This window comes from Protopterus annectens, chromosome 3.part1, assembly GCF_019279795.1.
Source record: "Protopterus annectens isolate FY-2018-M chromosome 3.part1, PAN1.0, whole genome shotgun sequence".
NCBI lineage: Eukaryota > Metazoa > Chordata > Ceratodontiformes > Protopteridae > Protopterus > Protopterus annectens.
The window spans coordinates 1,198,073,086-1,198,086,847 of NC_056732.1; positions in this window are offsets into that span (position 1 = coordinate 1,198,073,086).

Consider the following 13,762-nt stretch of genomic DNA (forward strand, 5'->3'; position numbering starts at 1 on the left):
ATATATTACAGTGACTACAATACAAGTCAGACATTGACACGCACTGACAGCATGCTGAACACACTGGGGCATACGTGGGGACTCAGAATAGCATCCTGCCTGAGCATCACACACCTCCGCAGCTGGCACACAGGCATATGTTCTGTCAGAACAGAGCACATGCCACACATGGCACACAAATCCCCTGTGCCACACACTCACAGCCTGTAGGGCTACACAACACACCTGCTACAGACATGTCAGGTACCTGTCTTGGGTGCTGCACTGGGGTCCCGCTCAACAGGCTGTATCTGGTGAAGGTCACAGTGATATGCCTCAGGGGCACTATGGTCCACCACAGAACACATGCATACAGGTCAGTCAGAGGCATGGACACATATGACTCACTCATTGACCATGCCAGTATGGCTGACCTGAGACATACCTCCCTGGACTACATGATAGGGAACATAGAATGGATCTCTCAGCATGTGGCACAGGCCAGTATGAGCCTGATCTTGGTTGCCAACATACCCTCACTAGGTATGCTACCACTATATGTGGGAAGGGTGTTGTATGTCTACATTATGCTCAGTCTCCAATGTCATTCATAGGGTATCCGCAGGGTGTCAATGTGTGCTTACATGCTAGGGAAGCCACAATGATGTGCAAGGTTCATCTTGCACGTGACACCCATGGCCCGATGTATAATGGCAAAGCTCCTTGGTACACACATACTGCCTTATGCTGCAGGACACGGTTTACATAGCCACCTCCATGGGTATCACACAGGTTAGGACACTAACACTGGTGCTACACAACAACAGCAGTGTACACCGGAAGATGCATGCACCGGACACTGTCCTCAGCACGGTGAACTGCAATGTCTGTGCAGTACCAGATTCCTGATTCGTGGCTCACAGGTGTTACCCATCACTGACAAGTTATGCCCCATACCATGCCTGTCGTCCCCTACACATGTAACACACATGGACAGGGGGGTGGTATCCCAAGGTACCACAGATACACACACCTCCAGGTTGTTGGCACAGCACAAAGCATCAGGGCCTAATCATGTGCAGCTAACAGTGTGTTGGAGTGCCATCTGGTTCATAGCCTGGCACACACAACCCTCCCATACACAGGAAGACCACCTATCCTCCATAACAACACTGGCAATATGACAGTCTCAAGAACTGTCTTTATATGGCTGGACTGCATCCAGCCAAACATTGTGCGTGAGCATTACTGTAGCTACAACACACTAGTTGAAGGGTTCACAGCATGTGGTCACTGAATTGCAGTGGAATGACATGTTACCACTACCACAACAGGTGGGAACATGCAGCACCTGTACATCAACTACATGTACACTATATGGCCCCGACCAGATGTGTATCCCCTGCTGTAGGTATTTTACCATATACACCCACACTGTATAGACACATACCACGTGCGGACCCTGCACAGTAAGACACAGTCATATTGGTATACATTGCAAATACCATTTATCCACTCGAGGCATGTGTCAGACATGGTAACTACTGTAGGTCACAGGTATTTATGTGTATGTGTCACACACATACATCATGTGTGCAATGCCATTGCTGGTTTAGGCAATGGCATGCATTGTTATGTACAAAGACCCACACAAGGTCATACTGTGTGACACAACCACACGTGGCAGTTGTGGGTTACCAAAACATACCTATCTGTACTCTGACAATGGTAATAAACACAGTAGCAGAGAGCACTATTGGCATTACTAGCCAACTAGCCCTGTTTGGCTGTGCTGATAGTGTGGTGACATCCCCTGTGTTTACTGGGGGAATATGCAGCATCTGGTGTATTGTAGTATTTGCCAAAAGGATCTGTTCTCTCACACTTGCATTTACACACACCCTACTACCCCCACACTTGCCATTTGCAGGATTCATTCCTCTACCTAACTAAGTCACGACACGTAAGAGAAACGCATTAGCAAAGCGCACTATTCGGATTATAAGATAGTTCCTCTTCTCTGGCTGTATTTATAGGGTGCTGACAACATCAGTATTTTGAAAGGGTAATGTGCATCAGGTAGTGTGATCTCCTGATTGCCAAAACTAACATGTTTTTCGTACAGAAATGCACACACATAAACTCCCCACTTGCAGGTTTTAAACCCCTACCTAAATATGTTATGGCACTTGAAAATGACGCTGTAGCAGGTTGCGCTATTCTGAGTACTGGCAGATGTCTCTTCTCAAGCTGTATGTATAGGGTGCTGTCATCATCACTGTTTGGAAAGGGTAATGTGCATCATGTAGTGTGATCCCCTGATTTCAAAAAAGCAGATGTTTTTCATACAGAATTGCACACACACAGAGTCCCCACATCCAAACACACACACATGCCATTTACAGATTTTAAACTCCTACCTAACTATATTACGACACTCGGGAGAGACGCATTAGCAGAATGCGCTATTCGCATTACTGGGAGGCATTCCTTCTCCTGCTGTACTTATAGGGTGCTGACATCATCAGTGTTTAGAAAGGGGAATGTGCATCCTGTAGAGTGTTCTCCCAGTTGCCAAAAGGCACATTTCCCTCACACAAAATTGCACACACACTAATCCCCCTCATCCAAACACACACACGTGCGATTTGCAGGATTCAAACCACTACCTAACTATGTTATGACACTCGAGTTGGACGCATTAGCAGACTGCGCTATTCGCATTACTGGGAAGTGTCCCTTCTCCTGCTGTACTTATAGGGTGCTGACATCATCTCTGTTTAGAAAGGGGAATGTGGATCCTGTAGTGTGTTCTCCCAGTTGCCAAAAGGGACATTTCCCTCACACAAAATTGCACACACACTAACTCCCCTCATCCAAACACACACACTTGCCGGATTCAAACCGCTACCTAACTATGTTATGACACTCGAAACGGACGCATTAGCAGAGCATGCTATTCGCATTACTGCGAAGCTTCTTTTCTCCTGCTGTACTTATAGGGTGCTGACATCATCAGTGTTTAGAAAGGGGAATGTGCATCCTGTAGTGTGTTCTCCCAGTTGCCAAAAGGGACATTTCCTTCACACAAAATTGCACACACACTAACCCCCCTCATCCAAACAGACACACTTCACGTTTGCAAGATTCAAACCACTACTGAACTATGTTATGACACTCGAGATGGACGCATTAGCAAAGCACGCTATTCGCATTACTGGGAGGCTTTCCTTCTCCTGCTATACTTATAGGGTGCTGACATCATCAGTGTTTAGAAAGGGGAATGTGCATCCTGTAGTGTGTTCTCCCAGTTGCCAAAAGGGACATTTCCCTCACACAAAACTGCACACACACTAACCCCCCTCATCCAAACACACTTGCCATTTGTAGGATTCAAACAATTACCTAACTATGTGATGACACTCGAGACGGACGCATTAGCAGAGCATGCTATTCACATTATTGGGAGGCTTCCCTTCTCCTGCTGTACTTATAGGGTGCTGACATCATCAGTGTTTAGAAAGGGGAATGTGCATCCTGTAGTGTGTTCTCCCAGTTGCCAAAAGGGACATTTTCCTCACATGAAATTGCACACACACTAACCCCCCTCATCCAAACACACACACTTGCCATTTACAGTATTCAAACCATTACCTAACTATATTATGACACTCGAGATGGACGCATTAGCAGAGCGTGCTATTCACATTATTGAGAGGCTGCCCTTCTCCTGCTGTACTTATAGGGTGCTGACATCATCAGTGTTTAGAAAGGGGAATGTGCATCCTGTAGTGTATTCTCCTAGTTGGCAAAAGGGATACTTCTTTCAAACAGTCTTGAACACACACTAACCCCCTCCACACACACTGAGCATGTACAGGATTCAAACCCCTACTTAATTATGTTACGACACTCGAGACAGACGCAGTAGCAGAGCGCGCTATTCGCATTACGGGGAGGTTGCTCTTCTCCTGCTGTACTTATAGGGTGCTGACATCATCAGTGTTTAGAAAGGGGAATGTGCATCCTGTAGTGTATTCTCCTAGTTGGCAAAAGGGATACTTCTTTCAAACAGTCTTGAACACACACTAACCCCCTCCACACACTGAGCATGTACAGGATTCAAACCCCTACCTAACTATGTTATGACACTCAAGACGGATGCATTAGCAGCGCGCGCTTTTCGCATTACGGGGAGGTCTCCCTTCTCCTGCTGTACTTATAGGGTGCTGACATCATCAGTGTTTAGAAAGGGGAATGTGCATCCTGTAGTGTGTTTTCCCAGTTGCCAAAAGGGACATTTCCCTCTCACAGCCTTTCACACACACAAATCCCACTCACCCACCCACACACACACTGAGCATTTGAACCCCTACCTAACTATATTATGACACTTGAGGGAGACACATTAGCAGAGCGCACTATCCGAATTACTGGGCATCTATTCTGCACCTGTAGTATTTATAGGGTGCTGACATCTTTATTTCTACAGAGGTATGTACATGTAGTACTACCTGTCAGGTGGGGGATAGCATATATATGCATTTGCAGCCACCTACGTCAGGGTCAGATATGCACATCGCACTGGCAGGTTATGTTCTATACCATGCTTTGGGACCACAGGACCTGTAACACACAACACAACCAGTCCAGAACACCACACCCACATCCAGGACACACACTTAGCTTCCCTGGGAACAGTGCCAGGATATGCAGGTGTTCATATACACCATTCCAGTTGTTAACATCAGGTACAGGCATATTGTGTGTGAGAACTACTCAGGCCTCTACCACTTTACCCTACAGCCACTACAATTTGTGGGTCCATGTGCTATGGCAGAACCACACACCACAGCCACATGGGGGAATACATATTGCATCTGTCCATCTGCAACGTGGGTACTCACTGTTCCACACCAGAGGTAGACCACCATTGTTGATATCTGACCATATCCACCTTTTCCTGGACATCCATATCCCATCTCTACCCCCAGGAAAGGTTGTCACTGCACACAAACTGTATTTAGCACAAGCAGACTCTACACTTGTGTAGACTGGGGTGGACGACTTCAGAGGACCCATGCTGGGGGACTATACTGGCCACTCAGCATAATCCTTGACAATTGCATTCTATGAGCATGTGTACGGTTTGCATTGGTCATGCTATCCCACATATACCCATGACTGCTCCACAACAAGACACCTGTCAGCTGTACACCAGCCATATATGCACCGTACAACAGACAAAGTGACCTAATACATTGCAGAGCTGTAGCCCACAGAGGGAGGACATCTGTGAACAGTTCCGGCACAGCACTTCATTCACACATACTCATTACAACACAGTGTTGACAGTGGAATCGTCCAGAGAATGCAGATAGGGCTCCCCTCAGTCTGTTATTGACGGACACCTACTGTCAGAGATCCTCAGCAACCCTCTCACAGCACACACTGACAACATGGCTGTAGCTTAGCACATTCAATCCCTGGGACCTCCACGGTGCCCCTGCTTGACAGAGGCACAGCTCACTAGCCTCACATGTTGCCTTCTGTGACCTACTTTACAGTGGCACAGTAGCCTACTGTCCTGGGGATGCAGATGCCAAGCACACTCTGGCTGAGCTGTCATTCCCTAGGGCAACAAGCCTAGTATTGACCTCTACACCCATATGTTCAATTGTCGGATGCACAATATTTGTTGTGCTGTTCTACTGTTTGCAGGTCTTTATTGCCATAGCATTCCCTGTTCCTATGACCAACTTGTGTATCTGTGGAAGATGTTTGCATATGACGGCAATCCACTATATCACTTATGTCTCTGTAGTCTTTTACTGTGTGCACTGGGCTGATTGCTGTGTTGTGGTTGGTTCCTGGACTGACACGTACAAATACCAGATCTGTGTGGCCAACTGCTAAACGGAGATATGGCCTAAGTGTGTGAGCATGCCCAGTTCAGCCTTTCCATGGCATGTTGTCTGACATATGCCTCATTTCTCAAAGTGTGCGAGCATGCCCAGTGTGAGCTTTCCATATGTTGCACTCTGAAGTCCACCACATATTTGGGTGTGTGTGAACTTCAACAATATCTCACATTTATGGTTGTGTGTTGGGTGTCATGTTGTGTACTAACTGGCCAACTGCTTCGTGTCTGCCACAACAGGGATTATACTGTGCCTGCAGGGATTGCATGGGATACTTTGCAGACAGTTCTCAACATACTTTCATAATGACCTAACACTGTAGTACCGTATAGTGTACTGGTTCAGTACTTTCACTGTGGTGGACAGTATCCTGGGCTTTAGTCCTATGACTGCTTGACATCTTCATAGTGAGCACAACAGACTGTGTAGGGGCCAGTTGTGCACATAGGACCATGTTGCAATATGTTCAGATATGGACTACCTACACCAGGCTCGTCCAACATTGCTAGTGTATTCCACAACATGGGTGGACATTGGCAAATACTAGCGATGTCCCCTAGGCCATTTCTGATGCTAGTCACAGGGTGAGTTTGTCCTTCGACACACATTGTAACTGGAGTTTGCCATGACATATGTCATGGTTAGTATACTGTGCCTCCGTCTACCTCTGACATAACAGTGATACCCAGGGTTAGCCTACCATCTCCCATCCACTCATCAGGATTCCTCTTGAGGGGTGTCGATATGTGACTCTCTGGCTGACCTGTACCAGGAGTTTACTGAAGAGTGGGGGGTGCCTTCTGTGTTATGGATCATTCTGTACAGCTTGTCCTATGTATGTCAGTGCTGGGGTTCAGATCTCTCATGTGCATAGCTCACTGCCATTCAGATTGTACAAGGTGCAACATGTTCATTCATTCCAGGTTGGACATGGCTTCATACATCAGGCACAGCTTTCCTGTAGCTGGGAAGTATGGCGGTGTGTGGGGCTGCAGTTTGTTTACTCAGGCAACACATGGCATCTGTTCATGCTCTTTGCTACTCCTGGTGGGGTACTGTTGTGGACTTTACAGTTGATGGAGGTGTCTGCTGCAGTATATCCCACAGGGGCTATGGTAGTCACTTGTGACGCTGATGGAGGATGACTGCAGAGCCACAATGAGTTCCCCTTATCTACATCTGCCAACCTTCATGTTTGGGTGGGTATATAGTATATGTTTCTGCGAACACTACAGCCACATGTTTGTCCAGTGCAGGATATCTATCACCTTTTGTACCCAGGTCTCACATTACATGTTAGGTACCTCATGGTTTAACACCTGTGTGGTAATTTGTGGGCACTTACTGTATATCCACGGTGGTTGTCTATACACAGTTCTGCAATTAGCTTGCTTACATGGCTATGGCTACAGTTGTCTATTTGCACGTGGCCCTTTTGTGGGTTGCTTGTGTCAGCTGGGGGTCGGATATGGTGGGCTGTTTGTACTCCTCTGCATACATGTTCAGTCACAGTCCTTCCATGTTGGCCTATACCTATGGGACATATATACAGAACGGCGGTGGGGGGGAGGGGCCAAGACCAGGCCTTGTGGGATGCCACTTATATCCGCTTTGTAGTCTGACATGGATGCGGCATGTCTGACCATGTCAGTTCTGTCCTTGGTCTGGTTTGCAACCCCCCTACTGACATAGGGGTATATATTTAAGCTGGTGAACATATCCATACTGAACTCGTACGGTATTGTCTAGAAGCATGTGCACGGTCCAGCTACACTGTGTGGACCACATTGCCCTCATCAATGACCTTAATGACTGCTTCAAATGGGTCAAACATGTTTAGGGACAGGATCTGCAGTTACGACAGCCACACTGTGTAGGATCCAGTATCAGTAGGTCCACAATAGCCTTCTGTCTGTGGTACATACTGATCCTTTCCATAGCTGTGCAGAACAAGCTTGTCAGGATCCTGGGGTGGTAGTTTGGAGTATCCATTCAGGCAACACCTTTGTTGTGATGGACCACTGTTGTTGTACACTGCTCTTTGGGTACATATCCTGTGGTAAGGCTGACATTGGGCAGTAGTGTGATTTGGCATTCCATTATTCTTGGAGTCCATGTTGGCCTCAGCACAGGACACCATCACATACCTTTGCTGCTGTGTGTTCTGCTTTGCAGATGATGGCTGTTACCTCAGCATCTGCAATGTCAGGGGACCATCAGTCTGCTGGGATAGGTATTTTGCACTCTGGGGGGGGCGGATTGTTTGCACTGCACCTGACAGGTTGTATGTTAGCAATATGTGTGTGTGTTTGGTATGTTGTTTGTAATATCTGTGTGATTCGGAGCATATCTGTGGATGCCCAACATGGTTCATACCATCAGTTGGGTAACCCTTGTGATTATCCTTAGTGTCCTGTACATTTTGTATCTTCATAGGTTCATGGGTTCATACTAGGCTATACACCCTAGGCCATTAGTAAGCCTAGCCAGAGTGTGTGTGTCTTTCTCCACCCCTTGCTATGTTCAATTATGGCCATTTATGAAGTTCTTCACTGTGCCTCTGTCTGGTCGTGACACAGTGAGGACCCCCAGTATACATGTACGGTCATCCATCCACTTGGCAATATTCCTGTTGAGGGGTGTCAGTGAGGGGCTCTGCCTACCATGGATTGGGATCCTGTTTCTGGGTGTGGGGAGCCTCTGGGTTATGTATCTGTCCCTGCAGCACATCTTATTTCATTATGTGTTGAGGCTGACATCTGTGACTCTCACAGCTCCAATGGCTTTGATTTCCTGTGGTGGAGCATGTCCATTACTCCTGTGTTGGACATGGCCTTGTACAACAGACATACAATACCTCTGTGTAGGCAGTCTGTGACTGCAGTCAGCTGGGGTGTCTACAGCCAGGCAGCATATGACATATATTTCACACCCTTTATCCTGTTGGTGGAGTAACTTTGAGGTCTTCTGAACCGCTGCAGGTGTCACATACGGTACATCCCATATGAGTCATTGTACTAGATTATGGGTCTGATAAGGGAACAGTACAGCGGCACAGTGACCTCTGTTGATGTTGATGTGAATCCTTTCATGATACGGTGTCCAATATCGACAATCTTCATAGCCACATTAACATTGTGGGTGTCACATGACAGATTAATGTCGACCTGTGTCCCTAGGTCCCTGATTACTCCTTGCATGCATAATGGTTTGACACCTATGTGGTAATTTGTGTGTATCTTGTCTGGTATTTGGTGGGACATTCATACTGTCCAGTGTCTTCAGGATGTCTGGGTGGAGTTCTTGTGTGTGAGAGTGTGGTCTGTCACATGTTACAGACTGTACATCAGTTTTGACTACAGTTATGTGCACATGGGTGGTCTCCGCTGCTTTGTGCATTGTCAGTTACCTGGCAATATGGGTGTCTGTGCTGCATATGGATACTCCCCCTCCTTTGATGTTTTGGTGCAACTGTTGGGGCCATAACACATGATATGTGGTATAACCTAGTAGTGCTGGTGTGCTATCACTAGGCTTGCAGCAGGCTTCTGTCACTGCACAGACATCGATGTTCTCCATAATGGGAAGTGCCTCAGGGGCATGCATATTGCAGTTTACACATCTGGCATTGGTTAGCATTACCCTTATGTTTCCTACCACTTATGTTTTCTAGGGTGGTGGGTAGTCTTTTTGGCCTTGCCTACATATGGCTCTATGGAGGCGGCAAAGGCCTTATCCAATATCCAGACGCACATGGGTAACAGGTGCAAGCCATCCCTGGAACAGCGGCATGGCTTGTCATGCTTGACATCTCAAGCAGACAGACATTAGACCCTCTTGGACTGACAGCTGTAACTGTGCCAGCTGTTAAACATGAGCATTCTGTGTTTGTACTGTGGCATCATTCTTGGTGAGGGTTGGATGTTGCACACAGCCAGTGTCATACCGCCCTGGGGTACATACTCAGAGGGACCATCCATGTCTCTTTTCATGTTGACCAGGGAGGTACATCTCAGGTAATTCACACCAGCATGGACATTGAGTGCATCATATTTCTGCTTGCTTTGGGGTGACCTGCGTACTTGTGTTATGTGGCATTTTGTGGCAGCCTACAGGCAGCTTACTCTACCCTTTCCCTTGTTCAGTCTGGTGAGTGGGACAGCAGTGTGTCTGCCTATACAGACACCTATTACGACTGTATCAGGCATGTTGTTTCTCCTTCTGACCTGTGACTGTTTGGCACACCAGCTTTGCGTACTATTCATTGCATGTGCTATGTTTGAAGGTTGTGGTTGCTTGTGATCTGCTTTGGAGGCTTCTGTTGGTGTGGTGTGTTTGTAATTAAGGCCTCCAGGAATATTTGTCTGTGTTTATGTGTTTGGTTTACAGTTGTGGTAGGTCTATGTGGGACTGGGTTTGTGGTGTATGTGGTTACCTTCTCCTCCTGACTAGTTTTGACAGTACTGAGTTGGTGGAGCTCAACCTCTGGTTTGGATACATGGATGCATCTATCACATATATTTCTATTTATTGGGGGGTGTTGTGGTTGTCTGTGTACTTGGGACTGGTGTCACATTGCCTCTGGATTCACAGATTCTACTTGTTGTGGCTGGACTTAGTGGATTGTATGTGTGGACATATGTTATTGCCATACTACTGGTCAGTGATTACTTCCCTTTTTATGTTTGCTCTGTCATGTGGTAGCTTCCTCATTCTCTTGCATGGTTTAGTAATGGCTGGAGTCCAGCATGCCAGATGCCTGCGTGTATGGCATTGTGTGTTGTTGTTATTTGTGATTGCATACTCCAAGCATTCCTGGCTGTATTCATGGAATGCCTGTATAACATGTTCTGTGGTGTGTCCCATATTCTGCACTTGCACAGGGCCTTTTGTGGATTCAACATCGGTTTTGAGGGCTGCAACCTATGCTTTACACATGTTTTTCACTGTGGTATTCTGGCCAGGGACTGGGGTCAGGATGTGTATATCCAGTGTGATTACTCTATGGTCTGGTCTTACCAGTGAGGGGTACACTTCTCATCTTGCCATCCAGTACACATGTTGCTGATTATCACATCCAGTATGGTTACCCCTCTTGTGGGAGTGGTACATTGTTCCTGGGCATTTTGGTTTATGGATTCTGGGCAACTTTCTCCTACTGTGTTGGTGCTAGTATAATGCTCCCGGTGTATGTCTGGGTATTTTCAGTCAAGCAATATAATGTGGTTTGGGGGGCTTGATATATTCATGTATTCCTACATAGGCCAGGTGCAGTTCCTGGTATTAGGACAGTAGTCTGCAGCAGGCTATATACTGGGAGGTGGTTTTAGCCATTGGTATTTGACCATGGCTAATCCATGCTGCTTCTTGTTGTGGTACCAACATGGGGGTGTGGTTATCCTTGCCATTTCTTGCTAGCCACCCTCCTTTTGTAGCTTGTTCCATGTTTTGCGGCTGTCCAGCACAGTATGAGGTGTGACCTGGTAGTGTTAGGGTGCTGATGTGAGCCTTGACCCAGTTCTCTATTACAGGACTGGTATCTACATTCTCCATACTGTGTGCGTTTACACTGCACACATCTTGCTGTTTAGATATCTGTCATTGGGTAGCATTACATCTAGGTTCCTATCCCTTGTAGAACCTATGAAGGTGGGTTTGTGTTTTGAGACTTACCTATTCAGGGCATGCTGAGGGTACTGACAGCCTTTGCCAGTATCCATGGGGCATGGCATGATAGGTGCATGCCACCCCTAGCAGGTGGTGCATCATGTCATGCTCCGCATGTCTTCCCAGCCTGAAACACATTGGCTCCCCTTTGACTAACTGCATTACTTCAGCCAGTTATTGCACTTGATCATCCCATCGTCATTTTGTGGCTTCATGCTTGGTGAGGGTGGATGTTAGTCAGGGTGCTCATGTGTGCATATAGTACATGGTGTTACATTACTTAACACATGGCATTCATGCCTCAGGTGGTGCTGCAGGGCTGCCTCTGTCGGATGTGCATATTACACTTCCCTGTACATGTTTGTGAGCAGGTCATGTCATTTTAGGCATCCATGTTATTATTTGAGTGAGTCAGAGAGGGGTATCATTCCCAGGGTTCCTACTGAGCCAGTGTATGTGCTATGCTTTGCCTCTTTGCCAAGGCCAGGGCATACTGGGCACGCCTCCTTCTGCCTACTGGGGCAGGCTCAGGTTGTTCCTCCTCCGAGTCACGCTCTGCCTGTGATGGCCTTGGCAATGGTGGGGGGCTGTTTGGCCCGGCCCTATGCTGGTCCTGCTGCAGCTGTTTTCGCAAGATCATATTATGTAGCATAGCACATACCATGACAATTTGGGTACATGTAGTTGGTGTGTACTGCAAGGCTCCACCAGATGTGTCCAGACACCGGAACCGTGACTTGAGCAGCCCAAACACACGCTCTATTACATTACGTGTTTGTGCATGTGCCTCATTATGGCGTTCCTGTTCAGGTGTGTGTGCATTTCTGATGGCTGTCATCAGCCATGGCTCCAGTGCATAACTTGCATCCCCCACTAGGTGTCCGTGTGGGATGTCCCCATTGGCAAATGTCTGGTACAGCTGCGTCAAATGCCAGATGTGGGAATCGTGGTAACTCCCAGGGCAGCCAGCACACACATTCATTATTATGCCCTGGGCATCACACACAACCTGGCAGTTGATGGAGGGGAAGCCCTTGCGGTTAATGTAGGCCCTACCCCGCTCACCGGCTGGTGCTTTGATGCATATGTGCATGCAGTCTATTGCACCCACTACCTCACGGTATTCCGCTATTTGCTGGAAGAGACGCATATTGCTGGCCAATACCTCATGGGCATTGGGGAAATATACATGATCACTGACATGTGCTGACATGGCATCCAGGAACTGGTGCAGTACCCTGGAGGCTGATGCCTGTGATATCCCCATCATATCGCCAGTTGGTCTCTGGAAGGTACCTGTTGCTAGTATTCTTAGGCCAACACATACCTTGGTTTCCACTGGGATGGGTTCCCCTCTGTTGGTTCTGTGTGTGAGGCGTGGCCTGCACAGCTCAACAATTTGCTGCAGGAGCTCTCTGTCCACTCTATAGTGCTCTACTATCTCCAGCTCATGTAACCTGTGGTAGATGACCCTGGGCCTGTACACTCTTCTCCGTCTCCTCACTGTGGGTTGTCTGGCACCATCTGCATTGTCACCACCCTCAGCAAGTCGCCTATGTCTCATTATGACAGCTATGGCAGCCCCTAACATTTCTGCTCTGAGTGAAGCTTTTTCAGTTTTCACTTCTATTAGCTTACTCCTGTCTTGCAGTGTCTCTTAAGAGAAACATCCTGCATTACTGTTTGCAGAGTTTTAAGTGCTGGGCTGGGCTACTATTCTGCCTGTGTAATTGCCTGCTTCTAATTGTTTTCACCTGCTAGCTTCAGCAGTTATCCCTGCTAGCTTCCTATTAATTATATTGCTTCCTTTTTCCTCTCTGTTTCCTCAGGGGGGAGCAACGTGCATACCATCAGAAACATGCTCACAGTGGCTTACACGCGCGTACACGTGCTTACATGGTTCAGAATCTATTTATTCGGGTTAAAACGCGTGTACACCCATGCAAACACTGTTACACATCTGCCAACAGCCTCCAATATACTCAGCCTGCCCTACACACGCGCACACCCGTGCAAACAGTATTAAACATCTCCTAACACGCTCCCACATGCTCAGTCTGCCTTACACGCGTGCACACTGCCCTACTCACGCTTCATGGTGCACACACGTGCGCATGCACGCCCAGCAAGAAACGTTGGTGTAAGTAACAGTGTACACCTTCCATTTCTTGACTTTCCATGACTTATCTAGTGGC